Genomic DNA, 7,413 nt, shown 5'->3' with positions numbered 1-7,413 from the left:
TGTGTGTGTGTTTGTGTGTGTGCATTTGTGTGTGTGTGTGTGTGTGTGTGTGTGTGTGTGTGTATTCACTTGGTCTTTGGATCACGTGTTGGACTCGTGATCGACAGCTATTTCCCTCCTAAGAGAGCTCAGAGCTAGTAGGTCCGATCTATGGGTAATGCTATGACCTTGCACACACACACACACACACCCAACTCCCCGCCCACGAGAGTCAGAGTAACGACCCGAGGCACAGCGATACCGAAATAATTTCGGCCCTGGGCAGGATTCGAACTGGATACTGGGAGCACTTCTACTTCCCAGTTCAGCGCTCTACCAACTGTGCCACCGAGTCGTGGGTGTGGGTGTGTGCGTGCGTGTGTGCATGTGTGTTTGTGTTCATGTGTATGTGTGTGTGTGTGTGTGTGTGTGTGTGTGTGTGTGTGTGTGTGTGTGTGTGTGTGTGTGTGTGTGTGTGTGTGTGTGTGTGTGTGTGTGTGTGTGTGTGTGTGTGTGTGTGTATTCACCTCGGATCTGCTGCAGTCTCTGTCGAGAGAGCCAGACACCACCCTACGGCAGTGAGCTCAGAGCTCATTATTTGCCGATCTCTGGGTAGGTCTGAGACCACTCACAGACCACACACCGGGACAGCAAGGTCACAACTCCTTGACTAACGTTCCGTACCTACACACTGTGTGTGTGTGTGTGTGTGTGTGTGTGTGTGTGTGTGTGTGTGTGTGTGTGTGTGTGTGTGTGTCAAACAAATCTGCATAAAACAGAAAATTGCAAGCTGGATACAAAACTATTTCACAGAAAGAACACAGTCAGTGGTGAAATCAAGGAATTCTGAAGTTACAAGTGGAATCATCAAGGGATCTGTTATCGGACCATTGTTGTTTCTTATTTTTATTACGGATATAGACACCAAGCTAGACCACTGCAGGGCTACATCTTTCGCAGACGACACACGGATGACGGGAACAATAAGCACGAAAGAGGACTATAAACTAGTACAGAATGACCTGAACAAAATGTTTGAATGGACAAGAGATAACAATATGGAATTTAACCTATCAAAATCCGAATTAGTGAGTTACAGACATCCGAAAAGCAGCCACATCATAAACAATTATAAGAGTCCAGATGGCGATACTATTAAACAACAGAATAATGTACGGGACCTCGACATCATTATTACTGACGATGCCACATTTACACAACACATAGTCAGTTCAACAGGAAAAGCAAGAAAACAGATGGGATGGATTCTGAGAACTTTCAAAACAAGGAATCCAGAAACAATGTTAACATTATATAAATCTCTGATAATACCACTCATTGAATACTGCTGTCAACTCTGGTGCCCAACCAACATTGGCCAGATAAGAACAATAGAAGCAGTGCAGCGCACATTCACATCTAGAATAGACGGGCTAGAAAACACCAACTATTGGGAGAGATTACGACAGTTAAATCTGGACTCATTGGAAAGACGAAGAGAACGCTCTATTATAATTTACATATGGAAAATCATCAACGGTTTGGTTCCCAACCTTGAGTCCAGTGAACCAATAAGAACCACCCATAACGCTCTCTCCACTACCAATCCTGAATTCATTCTTCCACGACATCCTACCATTTGTTACCACATCCACCCCATTCTTACCTCATCCTACCCCCATCTTTCCGTATATCCTTCATCCCTTCCCCTGAAAAAGAGATTGAGATAATGGCCAGTTTCTTTGAACTTGTCTTGGATTCTGTTCACTCGTGTTGCTAAGCAGTTGTTCTGCAGGTCTCCAGTCTCACTGACGTCCATTTTTTTCTCTCTCGTAATTTATCGTGTGAATTCCTCCGCGATTTTTAATCTAATGAATGAAAATATATCTTCGCCACCTTAGAATATATATCAGTAATTTTAAGATAAACACTATACTTTTCCCTTACTCTTAACTTCACAGCCTCCGTAAGCACGTCACCACGCCCCATCTTCTTCTTCTCTCTCTCTCTCCCTCATCACTCTCCTCCACCCTCGCCACTGCCCGCACCCCCTTCCGCCTTCGTTCCACCACTACTAATACTCTGACCGAATGAATTTCAAGATATCTGGGTTGTTTCGAACTGGGCAATGAGGGTCTTCCGAATTTCGACTTTGACTGAAGAGACTCGGGCCCCACTGAAGACACTCGAGCCCCCACGAAAGATACTTGGGGCCCCCACTGGACAGACTCGGGCCCCCCATAGGATAGGCTCAGGGTCCCCCACAGGATGGGCTCGAGGACCGCCACAGGAGTGGCTCGGGGCCCCCACTTACAGAGACCCAGGGGCCCCCACTGGAGCTACGCTGGGGCCCCCACTGGAGCAACGCGAGGGCCCCCACAGGAACGACGCGGGCCCCCACTGGAGCGACGCGGGGGCCCCAACAGTAGCGACGCGGGGGCCCCAACAGAAGCGACACGGTGCCCCACTGGAGCGACGCAAGGGCCCCCACTGGAGCGATGCGGGGACCCCCACTGGATCGTGGCGAGGGCCTCCATTGGTGCGACGCGGGGGCCCCCACTGAAAGACGCGGGGGCCCCCACTGGAGCGATGCGGGGTCCCACAGGATCGACTCGCGGACCCCCACAGGATCGGCTCGGGGCCCGCCACAGGAGTGGCTCGGTGCCCCCAATTACAGCGACGCAGGGGCCCCCACTGGAGCGAAGCGAGAGCCCCAACTGAAGCGACGCGGGAACCCCATTGGAGCGACGCGGGGGCCCCCAGAGGATCGGCTCGGGGCCCCCCACACGATCGGCTCGGGGCCCCCCACAGGATCGGCTCGGGGTCCCCCACAAGAGTGGATCGGGGACCCCAATTACAGCGACGCGGGAGACCCCACATGAGCGACGCGGGGGCCCCGACAGGAGCGATGCGGGGGCCCCCATAAGAGCGATGCGGGGGCCCCCACTGGAGCGACGCGGGAGCCCCCACAGGAGCGATACGGGGGGCCCCCACAAGAGCGACGCGGGGGTCTCGACAGGAGCGACGCGGAGGCCCCGACAGGAGCGACGCGGAGGCCCCGACAGGAGTGACGCGGGGGCCCCGACAGGAGCGACGCGGAGGCCCCCATATGAGCGACGCGGGGGCCCCCCACAAGAGCGACGCGGGGGCACCCCACAAGAGTGACGCGTGGGCCCCGACAAGAGGGACGCGAGGGCCCCCACTAGAGCGACGCGGGGGTCCCCCATAAGAGCAACGCGGGGGCCCGACAGGAGCGACGCGGGGGGCCCGACAGGAGCGACGTGGGGGCCCCGAAAGGAGCGACGCGGGGACCCCCACAAGAGCGACGCGGGGTCCCCCCAAAGGAGTGACACGGGGGCACCCTAAAAGAGTGACGCGGGGGCTCCCTACAGGAGCATTGCGGGGGCCCCCCACAAGAGCGACGCGGGGGGCTCCCTACAAGAGTGACGCGGGGGCCCCCACAAGAGCGATGCGGGGGCCCCCCATAGGAGCGACGCGGAGGCCCCGCACATGAGCGACGCGGGGGCCCCCAACAAGAACGACGCGGAGGCACCCCATAAGAGCGACGCGGGGGCCCCCCACAAGAGCGACGGGGGGGAATCCCACAAGAGTGACGGGGGGGGGGGCAACCCACAAGAGCGACGCGGGGGCCCCCCACAAGAGCGACGCGGGGGCACCCCACAAGAGTGACACGGGGGCCCCCAACAAGAGCGACGCGGGGGCCTCCATCAGGATCGGCTCGGGGCCCCCCACAGGATCGGCTCGGGGAGCCCCATCAGGATCGGCTCTGGCCCCCAAAGGATCGGTTCAGGACCTCCCAAAGGATCGGCTCGGGGCCCCCAAAAGAGAGCCTCGGGGGCGCCCAAAGGAGAGCCTCGGGGGCCCCCAAAGGAGCGACTCGGGGGGGGGGCTCAAAAGACTGACTCGGAAGGTCACCAAAGGAGCGACTCTAGGGCCCCCAAAAGGAGCGACTCGGGGGGCCCTCCAAAGGAGCGATTCGGGGGGGTCTCCAAAGGAGAGACTCGGGGGGGCCCCTAAAGGATCGGTTCGGGGCCCCCCAAAGGATCGGCTCGGGCCCCCCCCCAAAAGATCGACTCGGGGCCCCCCACAGGATCGGCTCGCGGCCCCCCAAAAGAGCGCCTCGGGGGCCCCTCAAAGGAGCACCTAATTCCCCCAAAGGAGCGACTCGGGGGGCCCTCAAAAGACTGACTCGGAAGGCCCCCAAAGGATCGGCTCGGGGCCCCCTAAAGAATCGGCTCGGGGCCCCCTAAAGGATCGGCTCGGGGCCCCCAAAGGATCGGCTCGGGGCCCCCCAAAGGATCGCTTCGGGGCCCCCCAAAGGATCGGCTCGGGGCACCCAAAAGAGAGCCTCGTGGGTCCCCAAAGGAGCGCCTCGGGGGCCACCAAAGGAGCGACTCGGGGGGGTTTAGTAGGTTTCCTCCAGCGACGTTAACCGAATAGATAGTAGCAGTGAATTGTCCAGTTTGTATACCAAGACTAAAGGTGACAACATTAATTAATTAAATAATTAGATAACAAACATACCAAAAATGAAAATAACAAAAATAACAATTAAAAGATAAGAAATAAGAATAAAAAATAGAAATTGAAAAAAAATAAAAGAATAAAAATTAAATATCAAAATTGAATAAGATAAAAAGATTAAAAATGAAGATAAGAATAAACAAAATACAAAATTTAAATAGATAAATGAATAAAGATAAAAAACAAAAAATACACCAGAAAGTGTCAATGGGCCTGTTTTCCCAACTGCACATTTTATAGAAGAGCTCCGATGTCGAGTTCGAGGCTGAGAGGCGGTCGTGGAGAGAGAGTCTGTATCAGAGTTGGTGGGTCATCATTTGTTTCAATTTTTATCGGGGTGTGGTCACTGCTATGCCAGTCATCATTTGGTCTCCATCTGAAATCAATTGTGCAGTTAGGACTAGAAATTGTAAGGTCTAGACAAGAGACAGTATCTGTTTGAATATGGTAATGGGTGGGCTCCCCAGTATTCAAAAGTCCTAGATTTTCATATTCTATGACTGAAGCTATAATATTCCCTTTTTGGTTTGTAGTAACATCTCCCCATTGTGGGTGTCTGCCATTCTAGGTCACCCATAATGAGAAACGGCCGCGGGAGCTGATTAATCAAAGTTACTATTTCCTCCCGGGTAACCATGGTGTTTGGGGGCAGGTAAAGAGAGCATAAGGGGTATTTTCTTTTTAATTGTAATTGAACTGCTACTGCTTGTAATGTTGTAATTAAACTAATTGGAAAATGCGGAATATCTCTTCGTACATGAACGAGACATCCTCCATAACTTTCCGCTTCTATATTATGTGGAGTTCTAAAAGCAATATGTTCTCTTGGACAGGGTATATGTCCATCCAACATTGTCTCTTGTAAGCATACACCTACTGGAGAATATTCATACATTAAGCTCTTCATACTTTGCTCGAAGTCCCTGATAGTTCCACTGTATTAGTGATGTGAATGTATCTATTTTCAAGGTCGTTTTTGAGTGTTTTTTGTCTTTATGACCTTTTTGTGAAGATGGTGGTTTTTCTTCAGTAGCTATTTTGGTAGTTTTGGCTTTTGCTTCTCTATCTTTTTCTTGTAATATATATCTGCTAGGGCTGTATTTCTTTGGAGCTGATGGAGAGGGTGAGGGTGTTCTTGTTCTTTTATATTGTTTTTTTTTTTCAATTTCTATTGAGTCCGGTAGTGATTTTGCCCGAGACACTATGCTGGAAGATGGAGGAGAATTAGGGGGTTGCCCCTCTTTACTATATGACGTGTTTTGTGTCCTTGCCGAGGTATGTTGGTCACCTGGCCCTGAGGATGAGGTTTCATTCACAAATGAGAGATTTGTTGAATGCGGTGGATTTCTTGGGTTAGTAAGAGCATTGGCGGATTCTGCCCGAGATATTTCGCTTGAAGGTGGAGGTGGATTGGAGGGTTGCCCCTCTTTACTATACGCCATGTTTTTATGATCAGGAAGTATATCTACCTTTGTGTTTAGTGTTCTCGTCGATGTATGTTGATCACCTGGCCATGAGTGTTGCGTTTCTAACCTAGCGGTTGAAGTCTCATTTATAGGGGGGGGGGGATTTGTAGAACAAGGTGGATTTCTTGGGGTGTAAGAGCGTTTGCGGATTCTGCCTGAGACACTACGCTGGAAGATGTAAGGGGATTGGAGGGTTGCACCTCTTTACTATGCGAGGTGCTTTTTGTAATCTGGAGGTAGAATATCTGTCTTTGTGTTTGGTGTTCTCACCAAAGTATGTTGATTATCTGGTCTTGAATGTTGGGTTGCTACCCCAGAGGTTGAAGTCTCATTTGTAGTGGAGAGATTTGTAAAATGAGGTGGATTTCTTGGGGTAGCAAGAGCGTTTGCATAGCTCTTTTTCCTTCCTTAGAGTCGCTTAGCATGTCCTATCGTGATATGCTCAGTATAAGCTTTATTTACAGCTGCTGTTTCAAATCTATATTCTTCACATGCTCTATCAACTGGTTTGTGATCCAAATGACAATTGATACATTTGGGAATATCTGAGCATTGGCCATGTGTTGGGCCAGAGCAAATGCCACATGCCTCATTATTTTTACATATCTTTGATGGATGGCCAAATTTAAAACAAATATCGCACTGTAGAGCTTTAGGATGGAAAGGTCTAATTCTCACCCCCTCATTTTTAATTGCTATACGAGTCGGTATATTGTTATCCTCAAAAGAAAGTATAATCACATTACTGTTTGGGATCTTTTTCACTTTCCAAATAGATGTGGGGCACATTTCTAATTTTTCTAGATCAGTCAACTCATACAAGCCTTTATCGTGGATAACTCCTCTAACATAACTAAAATTTTGGTGAGGACTAATCTTTTCTATTATATCACTATTTTCAACATTCATCATACAGATCATCTTGGATTGTGTCTTTGATTTGGCATGAACAAGTATTGAATTCTGACCAAATCTTGTTATATTTCCATTTTTAATGCCACCTACCCTCTGTTGGAGGTATCTATTAAATTTATAGTAATTAATTTTTTCTTCCTTAGCCTCAATTACTATCCACATTGGATGCTGGGGGATTCTTTCTTTTATAGTATTATCTTGACGGTCATCTGAATTCCATTCTGCATCTAGATTTCTAGGAACCTTATCTGTTAAGGCTCCTTTGACTAAAGAATTGTAAATTTTCAAGGTATTGAAGTTTCTGCTCAGGTTAAAGGCATCCTCATGCTTATCAAATGTTACCCAAGCTTCCCATTTTTTCTCATTGTCAAGAAATTTCATGCGAATTTCTACTAAAGTTCCAAATTTGCTCAGTGGAGTAGATATATCATCATAGTTACACTGTATTGGAATATCTTCTATGTGCACAACTTTCAATTGTTTTACATTACTATCAGTATTAGGGGGC

Source organism: Oratosquilla oratoria, unplaced genomic scaffold (assembly GCF_046742065.1).
Source record: "Oratosquilla oratoria isolate Oo_2021 unplaced genomic scaffold, ASM4674206v1 SCAFFOLD94, whole genome shotgun sequence".
Lineage (NCBI taxonomy): Eukaryota > Metazoa > Arthropoda > Malacostraca > Stomatopoda > Squillidae > Oratosquilla > Oratosquilla oratoria.
The sequence above is the reverse complement of the archived record's forward strand: the minus strand, read 5'-3'. Positions refer to the sequence as shown.